This window comes from Balaenoptera borealis (genome assembly GCF_965194805.1).
Source record: "Balaenoptera borealis genome assembly, chromosome: 15".
NCBI lineage: Eukaryota > Metazoa > Chordata > Mammalia > Artiodactyla > Balaenopteridae > Balaenoptera > Balaenoptera borealis.
Window position 1 is genome coordinate 26,993,295 of NC_138871.1, and position 13,588 is coordinate 27,006,882.

At 41.5% G+C, this 13,588-nt stretch overlaps 1 protein-coding gene and 1 pseudogene across 9 annotated transcripts in view; one reads left to right on the forward strand and one right to left on the reverse strand.

The window, feature by feature from the left end:
• SLC4A5 (solute carrier family 4 member 5) overlaps positions 1-13,588 on the forward strand; it is a 145,857-nt gene that overhangs the window by 25,953 nt on the left and 106,316 nt on the right. The window contains exon 2 of one of the 8 annotated variants that reach the window (XM_082356559.1): positions 170-3,420. The exons of the other annotated variants lie outside the window; for them this stretch is intronic. The gene's annotated coding sequence lies outside the window, so the exon portion shown is untranslated. The remainder of the gene's footprint in view (positions 1-169; positions 3,421-13,588) is intronic. 8 annotated transcript variants of the gene reach the window in all.
• Positions 3,412-8,110, reverse strand: LOC309611793 (chromobox protein homolog 1 pseudogene; annotated as a pseudogene). Its single transcript has one exon. The product of its transcript is annotated as a chromobox protein homolog 1 pseudogene (transcript).

Genomic DNA, 13,588 nt, shown 5'->3' on the forward strand with positions numbered 1-13,588 from the left:
TTTCCACCTCCATCTATACGTCCACCACCTCCACCTCCACCACCTCCATCTATACCTCCAACACCTCCATTTATGTCCAGCTACCATATTGCCACTTCTACCATTTCACCTATCACTTCCACCTCTGCCATTTCCTCCATTCTTATCACCACCTCCCCCATTTTTTTAGCAGGCAGCCAGCACAAACCATTTGGGTGGAGTGGCAGATGTGAACTAGAAGTTTACCCATACAGCTCTGGTCTCCAGAAGTCTTCAAGATCTTTGAGATCAAAGATCTCCCCAGCTCATGACATCCCCTGATCCCAAAAAGATCATCTTGGAGTACTTTATGAAGATTGTGATAGAGATACATAAACATAAGTACACATGTCTATACAAAAACTCATTGACCACAAGTACAAATTGCTGTAATTTCTAAGCCATGCCCTAATCTGATAGCTGCAGATTTAGGTACCTGAAGTGTGACAAGATCCATTTAACTGGCATCTCAGCAGTCCCCAAAGCTCTAATGACCTAACGGTTGAAGATATTCAAGTGAGCTGTAATATTGGTGCCAGCCAGTCCTGGTCACTCCAGCATGCATTCCACACCCAGGCCTCTGCAGGCTCCTAGAAGTGCTGCTAACTGCCTATAAAATGGGTGGCCCCGGGGCAGGACTGGATCATCTCTAAGGTCCCTTAGACCTCTACCTCTAAGAGCCCTCTAAGACAGAATTCAAAAGGATCTGGGATAGAGACCATGCAGGGAGATAAACCAGCATTTCAAAATCCAGGCTGAAACAACACTGCCATGTAAAATCACCAAGTTAAAATCTAAGAAGAAACTTAAAGATGTCTGCTATGATCCTGGGCAGCTCTGTTCAGACCCTGCACTACCCTGGTCTGTCAGCCAACCAGGCATCAGTCCCTCACACTGCAGGAGTGTCCCTTCCCCCATCCTGGTCACATGGCTGGCCGCCACTGAGCCCACAAGTCAATCTCCAATGCCCCAAATACTGTTCAGCCTGGAAATCACAGAGAGTCCTTCTCACCAACCAAGAGCAACAGAACGAGTGGCTCTGGCCTCCCTGAGATTTGGATTGTGGTTTCCAACGCTTAGAGCTTGAAGGTAAGTTTGCAGCTTGGAGCATCAGAGATAGTAGACAAAGCTATGCAGATAAGGGAAAATGTGCTTTACAGTATGAGCACAGAGTATTTAAGAGTGAGCTTTACACACACTGAGAAGGAGAATAGCATGAAAGCTGAGTAAATCCTCCAAATGAGCATTGAATATTTGCCTTTCCTTTAAAAAATTATAGTGTGTCATCTTGGTGCCTTGAGTTCATTGGTTTGGAACTCACACCAAATGAACAGAAATGACAGGAGACTCATTCTCTCTGACACCCTGGTGAGTTCTCTTTTGTTCTCATCTGATGGAACTGAGACTCTTTCTTCCAGGCAAATAAGTTTCTATTGTCTTTGCCAAAGTTACAAGACTGACTAAAGTATTTATGAAATATGCAAAACCCCTGAGACTTGCCTCTTCCCGGGAAAACTATGGGAAAATAGATTATATCTGTTAATGTAACATCTCAGAATTGAAACTGAATAATGGCTAGCCTCCTTTTATTAGACATTTCTGTTGTTAGGTTTTGGATATGGTACCTGGTTTTGTTACTGAAAGTTTGCTTAGGGATATTTTGTTTGCTTTTTTTCTTTCCTCTCCCGGGGCATGCATTTTAGGGGTCTGCTAAGCCCAGAGGCAATGGATAAACTATCGGTTGTGAAGGTGGCCTTTCTCTGGCATCTAGCTTAGTTTTTTTAAAGCCCAGTATGACCCCATGTCATTCTTGTCAATTCAGTTCACAAAATAAACCCAGAGGAGCCCTTGGGGAGGTCCTTTTCTCAAATACTTTGGGCTATCAGAGGAGTTCACTGGATACCGTGTTGGGCTAGTCCCATGTTCTTAGATAGTATAATAAGGTCAAATGGCTTAAAAGATGGGGTGGGAGGAAAAGCTCCCAAAAGGCTGACTTTTGATGAATGTGGCACAACTTTTTTTCTAGTTTTTTTTCCAGAGATATGAATGTCTAACCTGAAGGATTTTTTACCATATTTTGCCCTCCTTCCCTAATAAACTATTTTGTTCTCTTTGTTTGCAGTGTCTAGTGCAAATATCTGGAACAAAGTGAATTTGTTGGACTGAATTGATGTGCCCTTGTGGAAGGGAGGTTGGGGTGGGGGGTGGGTGGGGGGAGTGTTTAAATGGCAGGTGATTCAATTACCAGGGTTTTGATGGTCAAAACACACTGTTTGCCCATAAGACTGGCTGTATCACCACCTCCTTGCTGCAGTGGACATGAAGGCTACTTGTGCAGAGGCCCTGAGTGTTCACTGGTGTGGCACTCTTGTCCTTAGCCTTACAGGCTTAAGGCATTGATTTTTGTCAGTAGGGTTTGGAATCGCAGGGTTCCCAGATGTGATTTCACACTGGTGGCAGGGGCAGTAAAGTGGAATGGGGCCCTTAAGTGACTTGGGACAGAAGAGAATTTGGTCTGATCCCTCACTGTAAAGCCATGCTCATCCCCCAAGACAATCTATGATCTAAAGATGGATGGGAGGATAATGGTGAGCTAGTTGGGCAGTGGAGGGGCTGGTATAGGTAAAACTGCTGTTACAAGTTCTTTCATTTGCTACATGCTGGGGCTGCTGTGTTCTAACACAATTCCTTTGGCAACATATTGAGGTGGATAGCTGTACTGGTTAATACTCTTTGGATGCAAGTAACTCAAATCAACTGAAGCTAGCTGAAGAGAAAATGGGGTTTAGTATAAGGCCATTGGGAGGGCTTATGGTTGGGACCTAAGGCAGGGTCTGGAATCCAGAAGTGGAAGGCTTCTTCCAGACCTCCTCTATCTCTTGTTTCTTTGCTCTTCTTCCTCCCTCCCTCCCTCTCTCCCTCCCTGTCTTCCTTCCTTCCTTGGGTCCCAGAAGCAGAGAATCCAATATGATTCTTGGCTCCACCATGCTTGGCTCTGTGACTCAGGAAAAATTACTTAATTTTCTGAATCTCCATTTCCTCATCTATAACGTGGAGATCAAAATTATGCACCTCACTGAATTTTAGTCAGGATTAAATGAGATTATGAAAACAAATATTTGACAGCCAATTAATATATATTATATGAAATGGTGGAGATAGAGCTTCTGTTTCAAAGTTTAGGTCATGATTGGGAATTTTTATGGTGGGCCATGTAGCTGCCAATCAGAGCAGTAATTAATCTAAACACTTTCCATTTGGTCAACACTCTGCTTGAGTTGTTTTAAATGGATGGCTCCCTTTGAAGATGAATCTGGGGAAGCCTGGGTTCTTCTACTTCTGCATACTCCTGGAAGGGAGCTTCTCTCAAATTGTGAGGACGCAGGACCCAGCACAGAGGAGGTAAGGAGGGAATGGTCTCAGCTAGTGCAGAACTGAAAGTTATGCATCTACCTGAATACGAGCTACATTATAGCTCCATACTTCTGTAGCCCTGGAGAGTTTTCATCTCTATTTGCATCTGTATTGTCATTTTGTATTCATTTTTGCTTGGTTTCCAATCTGAAAAATCCATAGAACTTCAAATATGAAAAAACACATTTTTAAAACATGTTGGAAAACTCTTACTTCATTTGTATTATTCAGGAACTATTGACTCCAAGTGTCAGAAACCCAACTCAAACATGAGAAAAAGTAAAGTGAATTTATCAGCTCAACACAACTGAGAAGGCCAGTCAGAATTAACTGACTCAGGGAGTTACAGTGTTATCAGAACTGTTTCTCTACTTTCTTTGGATGCATCCTTCCACAGGGCAGGCGAGATAGTAGCCCCTCAAGCTTATAAGCTTCACAATGCCAGGACCAGAGCAAGAGCCAGAACAAGGCAGTGTTTTGGGATGGCTCAAGTGGAAATGTCCTGGGAAGAATTCTGATTGGTCCAGCTTTGGCCATGGGGTCATCTCTGAATCAATCTCTGACTGGGGACTAGGGAGTGTTTTATTGGCCAGCCTAGGTCACATGGCCTTTCCCTTTTGTGGTTGGAGGTGGTCTTTGTGAGAAAGAGGATTTGTTACTCAGCTTCTCTTTACTCCTCATGCTATGCCTGAGGAGGTGATTTTCAAAAAATCACCAGCCTATTGGAGCTAGCAGTGTGTTCTCACTAAGCTTACCAGTTCACAATGCCCAGTTTGAATGAAAAGATGTGATATTGTTATGTATGTAAACCTCATGTGAAGCAAACTCCATGTATGGTGATTCAGTTTAATAGAAAATATAAATTAGGAGCTATTTCCTTAAAACCATGGTTCTCAAAGTGTGGTCCTTGGATCATCAGCAGCAGCATCAACTGGAAGCTTGCTGGAAATGCAGACTCTCAGGCTCCACCCCGGATCTGCTGACTTGGAAACTCTGGGGTAGGGCTGAGCAATCCAGGTTTTAATCAGCCCCACAGATGACTCTGATGCCCACTTAAGTTTGAGAACCACTGTCTTAAAGGTTCTTTTTTTGTAGGTCTCCTGAATATCATGATTCATTTTGAACAATCAGATTTAACCATGGATTTTCAGGGAATACAATTATCACATAAAGTGAGAGCACATATTAAATTATTTGTTTTAAAATGTTTAAAGTAAAAATAATATATAATCATAATTTAAAAATCAAGTAACACATGTAAGAGCTTATAATAAAAAGCAACAGAACTACATCTCAGCTTTCTGCACACCCCACAGTTCTAATTCCCAAAGACAGTCACTTGGAATTTTTTTTTTGATTATAAATCTATAGTTTTATTAAGACAAAAACTGACAGTGTTGGTATGAAGCTTAACATTTAAACAAAATTTTTACAGAAACCTAACACATGCCTAAAAATGTTTTACAATGGAGTTCTAGATGCAGGTCTAGACGATGTCAGAACTGATGGATCTCATGATTCAAGACAGAGTTTTGGGTTTTAGTTAATTCTTAGGATTAAAATAATTTGTTTTGTTTTAAAGTGAGCCACTGCCCCAGTATGAAAATTTAATCTTCTCCTGAGACCAGGGCTTCTGAAATCATTCAGCTCTTGAAGTGATTCAGTGAACTTGTGCTGTCAGTGACTGAATCCTGCCACCAATGGTTTCAAAGTTCAAAAAACAGAGGCTCCAAGAGTTTTCCACCCTAAGAGCACCGGCCCTTGTCTTTCCCTACTCTCCCACCTCCTATACCACCCTCTGCCCTTCCCCAAATACTTCAGCCAGTGGCTTGGGTGGAGAAGCTGATATTTATAACTTCATAATTGGAAAAGAAAGGGTCTTCTTGTCAATTTCAAGAATTATCACCTCTAAGACAGAATGACCTGCCTGTGTATCCACTCCAGTAAGACTTTTCCTCCTCAACCAGTTTCCATCCCACAGACGACAGCTTTGGTAACTTCTTAACTGGCTTAGTCCTTTGTTGGGAACAGCATTAAGCTCAGGCAGGGAACACCTTGGCTTCTAAGTTTCAGGCATTCACAGCTTTTAAACAGTCTCTCACAGTCCTCATTTAGGTTGCCAATGACATTTTTTGAAAGGATGAAATATTCTGGACACAGAACCAAATCATCATTAGTTGTTCTTTCCTTTGTTTCACCATTTCCCCAATCAGGCCCCAAATTTTAACAAAAATGACCCTAACCCATCTCCCTTCTTTCCCACCCCATCCCTCCCACCCCAAATAATAATACAAAAGTAATACTCAAAAACTACATACATGCTATGCTGTAAAAATGCAGAGTTAACACTATTGGGAAGAAGGCTGTGGGTTGTGGAGATGCTCTTTGAAGACCTATATTATCTTTTGCTCTCCCACATCCCATTCTGCAAGTTTTGTCCTTCATAGAAAGCCCTTTGCTTTTCTCAGCAAAGTTCAGAATGGGTTGCCTTGAAACACTGACCCTCCTTCCCCTCCACTGGGATGGGTGTGCACACTGTACAGCATGGAACAGCTTTAAAGCACTTGGGCTGCTGTAGGGCACAGAAACTATACTGGCTCTTCAAAGGACATCTTCTCAAGCCACCTCTATGGTGTCAAGACAAGTAGAACTCTTTCTTTCCCCACTTGAAACCCACAGTCAGATGTGACAGGGGCTGGTATTCAGGGGAGTTAATTCTTGTCATCTTTTTTGTCGTCATCCTCCGAGGGGTAGGAATGCCACATCAGCCTTTCCTCATAGAAGGATATGACAACCTGTGGGCACGTTGACTTTGGCTTCCTTGGCAGGGACCAGGTCAGCCTCATCAGAGTTTTTCCACTTCATCAGGAACATGAGTTCTCCACTGGAGTCTGTAGCTCCAATAATCCGCTTGGGTTCCAAACCCGAGCAAAGCCTTGTGGCTTTTCTGACTCTCTTTCTTCTTCTTGGTTTGCTCTCCTCCCCCTTATCTTCTGAATCAGAATCAGCTTTGCGCTTGCCTCCCTCTGATTTATCTGTCCCATGTGCTGTTTTCTGTGGCTGCAGGAACTCGGCGATGAGGTCGGGGCAATCCAGGTTTTCTTCTGGCTCCCATGTGTTGTCCTCATCCGAGAACCCCTTCCACTTTAGGAGGTACTCCACTTTGCCCTTTACTACTCGGCGGTGGAGAACTTTTTCCACCACATATTCTTCTTCCTCTTCTTCTAGCACCTCCTCCACTTTCTTCTGGTTTTGTCTTTTCCCCATGGTGCCCGCCAGCTTTCTGGTATAAAGGATGACGCTGCTCAGAGCAGTGCCCGTGAACCCGAGAGGAATCAGTGCCGCACTCCCGGTGCGTCTTGTCCAGCCGGCCAGGGGAGTGGGGACCAGGAAAGCAACAGGCCAGGTGACCGCGGTCGAGCCCCTCACTGAAGCGGCGTTCCGCAGGCGCCGGCCAACCGCCCTTCCCTCAGCCAAACAAAAGAGCCTGGCACTCTGCGCTGCCGCCACCAGCATCTGGAATTATTTTTTTTAATTGAGAGAGAGGACTTCCTTGGCGGCGCAGTGGTTAAGAATCTGCCTGCCAATGCAGGGGACATGGGTTCGGGCCCTGGTTTGGGGAGATCCCACATGCCGCGGAGCAACTAAGCATGTGCCACAACTACTGAGCCTGCGCTCTAGAGCCGGCAAGCCACAACTACTGAGCCCGCGTGCCACAATTTCTAAAGCCTACGTGCCTAGAGCCCATGCTCCACAACAAGAGAAGCCACCGCAATGAGAAGCCCTGACACCTCAACAAAGAGTAGCCCCTGCTCGCCGCAACTAGAGAAAGCTGGTGTGCAGCAACAAAGACCCAACGCAGCCAAAGATAAATAAAATAAATACATTTTTTAAAATTGAGGTAGAGTTGAGTTATAATGTTATAATTTCAGGTGTACCACATAGTGATTCGATAGTTCTAAAGATTATACTCCATTTAAAGTTTGTTTTTTTTAAAAATAGATTTATTTATTTAGGCTGTGTTGGGTCTTTGTTGCTGCTCGCGGGCTTTCTCTAGTTGCGGCGAGTGGGGGCTACTCTTCATTGTGGTGCACAGGCTTCTCATTGTGGTGGCTTCTCTTGTTGTGGAGCACGGGCTCTAGGTGTGCGGGCTTCAGTAGTTGTGGCTCGCAGGCTCTAGAGCACAGGCTCAGTAGTTGTGACGCAAGGGCTTAGTTGCTCCACGGCATGTGAGATCTTCCCGGCCCAGGTCTCAAACCCATGTCCCCTGCATTGGCAGGCGGATTCTTAACCACTGCGCCATCAGGGAAGCCCGCTCCATTTGAAGTTATTATGAAATATTGTGTATATTCCTTATGCTGTACATTACATCCTTGTATCTTATTTATTTTATACCTAGTTATTTTTACCTCTTAATTATCTTCCTCAATCTTGCCCCTCCCCCACCCTTCTTTCCACTGGTAACCACTAGTTTGTTCTCTGTATCTATGAGTCTATTTCTGTTTTATATTCACTGGTTTGTTTTATTTCTTAGATTCCACATACAAGTGAGAACATACAGTATTTGTCTTTCTCTGTCTGACTTACTTCAGTAAATATAATACCCTCCAGGTCATTCCATGTTAATGCAAATGGCAAATTTTCATTCTTTTTTATGGCTAAATAATATTCCATTGTGTGTGTGTGTGTGTGTGTGTGTGTGTGTGTGTGTGTGTGTGTGTGTATTGCATCTTCTTTATCCATTTGTCTGTTGAAGGACAAATGGGTTGCTTCCATATCTTGGCTATCATAAATAATGCTGCTATGAACACTGGGACACATGTATCATTTTGGATTAGTGTTTTTGTTTTCTGCAGATATACACCCAGGAGTGGAATTTCTGGATCATATGGTAGTTTTATTTTTAATTGTTTTAGGAAACTTCAGACTGCACCAATAGTGGGTGCACCAATTTACATTCCCACCAACAGTGCACTAGAGTTGCCTTTTCTCAACATCCTTGCCAACATTTATTACTTGTTGTCTTTTTGACAATAGCCATTCTGACAGGTGTGAGGTCATATCTCATTGTAGTTTTGATTTGCATTTCCCTGATGCTTACTGATATTAAGCACATCTTCCCATACTTACTGGCCATCTGTATATTTTCTTTGGAAAAATATCTACTCAGATCCTCTGCTCATTTTGTAATTGGGTGGTTTGTGTTTTTGATATTGACTTGTATGAGCTCTTATATATTTTGGATATTAACTCCTTATCAGACATATCACTTGCAAATATCTTCTCCTGTTCAGTAGGGGTCCTCTGTGGTTCCATACAAGTTTTAGGACTAGTTGTTCTAGTTCTGTGAAAAATGTCATGGGTATTAGGATAGGGATTGCATTAAATCTGTAGGTTGCTTTGGGTAGTATGGACATTTTAACAATATTAATTTTTCCAATTCATGAACAGGGATATCTTTCCATTTATTTGTATCATATTCAATTTCCTTCATCAATTTCTTATAGTTTTCAGAGTACAGGTCTTTCACCTCCTTGGTTAAGTTTATTCCTAGGTATTTTATTCTTTTTGATGCAATTGCAAATGGGACTTTCTTTCTTTCTCTTTCTGATATTATTAGTGTATAGAAAAACAACAGATCTGTATACTAATCTTGTATCCTTCAACTTTACTGAATGTATTTATTAGTTCTAATTGTTTTTTTGGTGGAGACTTCAGGTTTTTCTATACTTAGTATCATGTCATCTGCAAATAGTGACAGTTTTACTTCTTCCCTTCCAATTTGGATGCCTTTTATTTCTTTTTCTTGCCTGATTGCTGTGGCTAGGATTTCTAATACTATGTTAAATAGAAATGGTGAGAGTGGGCATCCTTGTCTTGTTCCTCATTTTAGAGGAAAAGCTTTCGGTTTTTCATCATTGAGTGTGATATTAGCTGTTGGTTTGTCATAAAATGTTTTTATTATATTGTGATCTATTCCCTTTGTTGAGAGTTTTGTCATGAATGGGTGTTGAATTTTATCAAATGCTTTTTCTGCATCTATGGAGATGATCATGTGATTTTTATCCTTCCTTTTGTTAATGTGGTGTATCACATTGATTGATTTGTGGATGTTGAGCCATTCTTACATCCATGCAATAAATCCCACTTGATCATGGTGCACGATCATTTTTATATATTGTTGAATTCAATTTGCTAATATTATGTTGAGGATTTTTGAATCTATATTCATTAGGAATATTGGCTTTTTTGTAGTATTTTTGTCTGATTTTGGTATCAGGGTAATTTTGGCCTCAGAATGAATTTGGGAGTGTTCCTTCCTCTTCAGTTTTTTGTAATAGTTTGAGAAGGATACATATTAACTCTTCTTTATATGTTTGGTAGAATTCCCCTGTGAAGCCATCCAGTCCTGGACTTTTGTTTCTTGGGAGTTTTTTGATTACTGATTCCACTTCTTTTCTTTGGCCATGCCACGCAGCATGTGGGATTTTAGTTCCCTGACCAGGGATTGAACCCATGCCCCCTGCAACATAAGCACAGAGCCCAAACCGCTGGACTGCCAGGGAATACCCACTGAGTCCACTGCAATACTAGTAACCAGTCTATTCAGATTATCTATTTCTTCCTGATTAAGTCTTGGAAAATTGTATGTTTCTAGGATTTTATTCATTTCTTCTAGGTTGTCCAGTTTGTTGGCATTTAACTGTTCCTAGTATTCTCTTATGGTTGTATGTCTGTGATATTGGTTGTAATTTCTTGTCTTTCATTTCTTATTTGGTTTCTCTCTCTCTTTTTTCTTAATGAGGCTGGCTAAAGGGCTCATCAATTTTGTTTATCTTTTCACAAAACCAGCTCTTGGTTTCATTGATTCTTTCTTTCTTTCTCTCTTCCTTCCTTCCTTCCTTTCTTTCTTTCTTCTTTTGGGGGTGAGTCTCTATTTTATTTATTTTCTTTCTGATCTTTATTATTTCCTTCCTTCTTCTGACTTGGGGCTCTGTTTGTTCTTCTTTTTCTAATCTCTTTTGATGGTAGGTTAGGTTGTTTGAGATCTTTCTTGTTTCTTGAGGTATGCCTGTATCACTATAAGCTTCCCTCTTAGAACGCTTTTGCTGCATCCCATAGATTTCAGAAAGTTGTGTTTTTTATTTTCATTTATTACAAGGTATTTTGTGATTTCCTCTTTGATTTTTCTGTTGATCCATTGGGTTTTTAATAGCATGCTGTTTAGTCTGCACGTGTCTGTGTTTTTCCCATTTTTCTTCCTGTAATTGCTTTCTAGTTTCATACTGTTGTGGTCAGAAAAGATTCTTCATATAATTTCTATCCTTTATTTTTTTAATTGGAATATAATTGCTTTACAATGTTGTGTTAGTTTCTGCTGTACAATGAAGTGAATCAGCTATATGTATACATATATCCCCTCCATCTTGGACCTCCCTCCCACTCACCGCCATCCCACCCATCTAGGTTATCACAGGGCACCAAGCTGAGCCCCCTGTGCTATACAGCAGGTTCTTACTAGCTATCTATTTTACACATGGTAGTGTATATATGTCAATTTAAATCTCCCAATTCATCCCACTCACCCTTACCCCCTGTGTCCACACGTCCATTCTCTAGGTCTGCGTCTCTATTCCTGACCTGCAGATAGGTTCATCTGTACCATTTTTCTAGATTCCACATATATGTGTTAATATACGATATTTGTTTTCCTCTTTCTGACTTACTTCACTCTGTATGACAGACTCTAGGCCCATCCACATCTCTACAAATGACCCAATTTCGTTCCTTTTTATGGCTGAGTAATATTCCATGGTATATATGTACCACATCTTCTTTATCCATTCATCTGTTGATGGACATTTAGGTTGCTTCCATGACCTGGCTAATGTAAATAGTGCTGCAATGAACATTGGGGTATATGTGTCTTTTTGAATTATGGTTTTCTCAGGGTATATGTCCAGTAATGGGATTGCTGGGTCATATGGTAATTCTATTTTTAGTTTTTTTTTTTTTTAATTTTATTATTTATTTATTTTATTTTTGGCTGCGTTGGGTCTCTGTTGCTGCGCGCGGGTTTTCTCTAGTTGCAGTGAGCGGGGGCCACTCCTCGCTGCGGTGCGCGGGCTTCTCACTGCGGTGGCCTCTCCCGCTGCGGAGCACGGGCTCTAGGCATGCAGGCCTCAGTAGTTGTGGCACATGGGCTCAGTAGTTGTGGCTTGCGGGCTCTAGAGCGCAGGCTCAGTAGTTGTGGCGCACGGGCTCAATTGCTCCGCGGCATGTGGGATCCTCCCGAACCAGGGCTCGAACCCGTGTCCCCTGCATTCGCAGGTGGATTCTCAACCACTGCGCCACCAGGGAAGCCCCTATTTTTAGTTTTTTAAGGAACCTCCATACTGTTCTCCAGAGTGACTGTATCAATTTACATTCCCACCAACAGTGCAAGAGGGTTCCCTTTTCTCCACACCCTCTCCAGCATTTATTGTTTGTAGATTTTTTGATGATGGCCATTCTTACAGGTGTGAGGTGATGCCTTATTGTAGTTTTGATTTACATTTCTCTAATAATTAGTGATGCTGAGCATCTTTTCATGTGTTTGTTTGCCATCTGTATGTCTTCTTTGGAGAAATGTCTGTTTAGGTCTTCCACCCATTTTTTGATTGGACTGTTTGTTTTTTTGATGTTGAGCTGCATGAGATGTTTGTATATTTTGGAGATTAATCCTTTGTCAGTTGCTTCATTTGAAAATATTTTCTCCCATTCTGAGCATTGTCTTTTCATCTTGTTTATGGTTTCCTTTGCTGTGCAAAAGCTTTTAAGTTTAGTTAGGTCCCATTTGTTTATTTTTGTTTTTATTTTCATTACTCTAGGAGGTGGGTCAAAAAAGATCTTGCTGTAATTTATATCAAAGAGTGTTTCTCCTATGCTTTCCTCTAAGAATTTTATAGCATCTGGTCTTAAATTTAGGTCTTTAATCCATTTTGAGTTTATTTTTGTGTATGGTGTTAAGGAGTGTTCTAATTTCATTCTTTTACATGTAGCTGTCTAGTTTTCCCAGCACCATTTAATGAAGAGACTGTCTTTTCTGCACTGTATATTCTTGCCTCCTTTGTCATAGATTAGGTGACCATAGGTGTGTGGGTTTATCTCTGGGCTTTCTATGCTATACCATTGATCTATATTTCTGTTTTTGTGCCAGTATCATACTGTCTTGATGACTGTAGCTTTGTAATATAGTCTGAAGTCAGGGAGCCTGATTCCTCCAGCTCCGTTTTTCTTTCTCAAGATTGCTTTGGCTATTCAGGGTCTTCTGTGTTTCCATACAAACTGTAAAATTTTTTGTTCTAATTCTGTGAAAAATGCCATTGGTAATTTGATAGGGATTGCACTGAATCTGTAGATTGCTTTGGGTAGTATAGTCATTTTCACAATATTGATTCTTCCAGTCCAAGAACATGGTATATCTCTTCATCTGTTTGTGTCATCTTTGATTTCTTTCATCAGTGTTTTAGTTTTCTGAGTACAGGTTTTTGCCTTCTTAGGTAGGTTTATTCCTAGGTATTTTATTCTTTTTGTTGCAGTGGTAAATGGGATTGTTTTCTTAGTTTCTCTTCCTTTTTTTTTTTTTTAACAAATATATTTATTTATTTATTTATTTTTGACTGTGTTGGGTCTTCGTTTCTGTGCGAGGGCTTCCTCTAGTTGCGGCGAGTGGGGGCCACTCTTCATCGCGGTGTGCGGGCCTCTCACTATCGTGGCCTCTCTTGGTGCAGAGCACAGGCTCCAGACGCGCAGGCTCAGTAGTTGTGGCTCATGGGCCCATTTGCTCCGTGGCATGTGGGATCTTTCCAGACCAGGGCTCGAACCTGTGTCCCCTGCATTGGCAGGCAGATTCTCAACCACTGCACCACCAGGGAAGCCCCAGTTTCTCTTTCTGATCTTTCGTTTTTAGTGTATAGGAATGCAAGAGATTTCTGTGCTTTAATCTATCCTTTTAAATTTGTTGCGACTTGTTTTGTGATCTAGTATGTGATTTATCCAGGAGAACATTTCATGTGCACTTGAAAAGAATGTGTATTCTGCTCTTTGGGGATGGAATGTCCTGTAGATATCTATTAAGTCCAACTGGTCTAGTGTGTCATTTAAGGCCACTGTT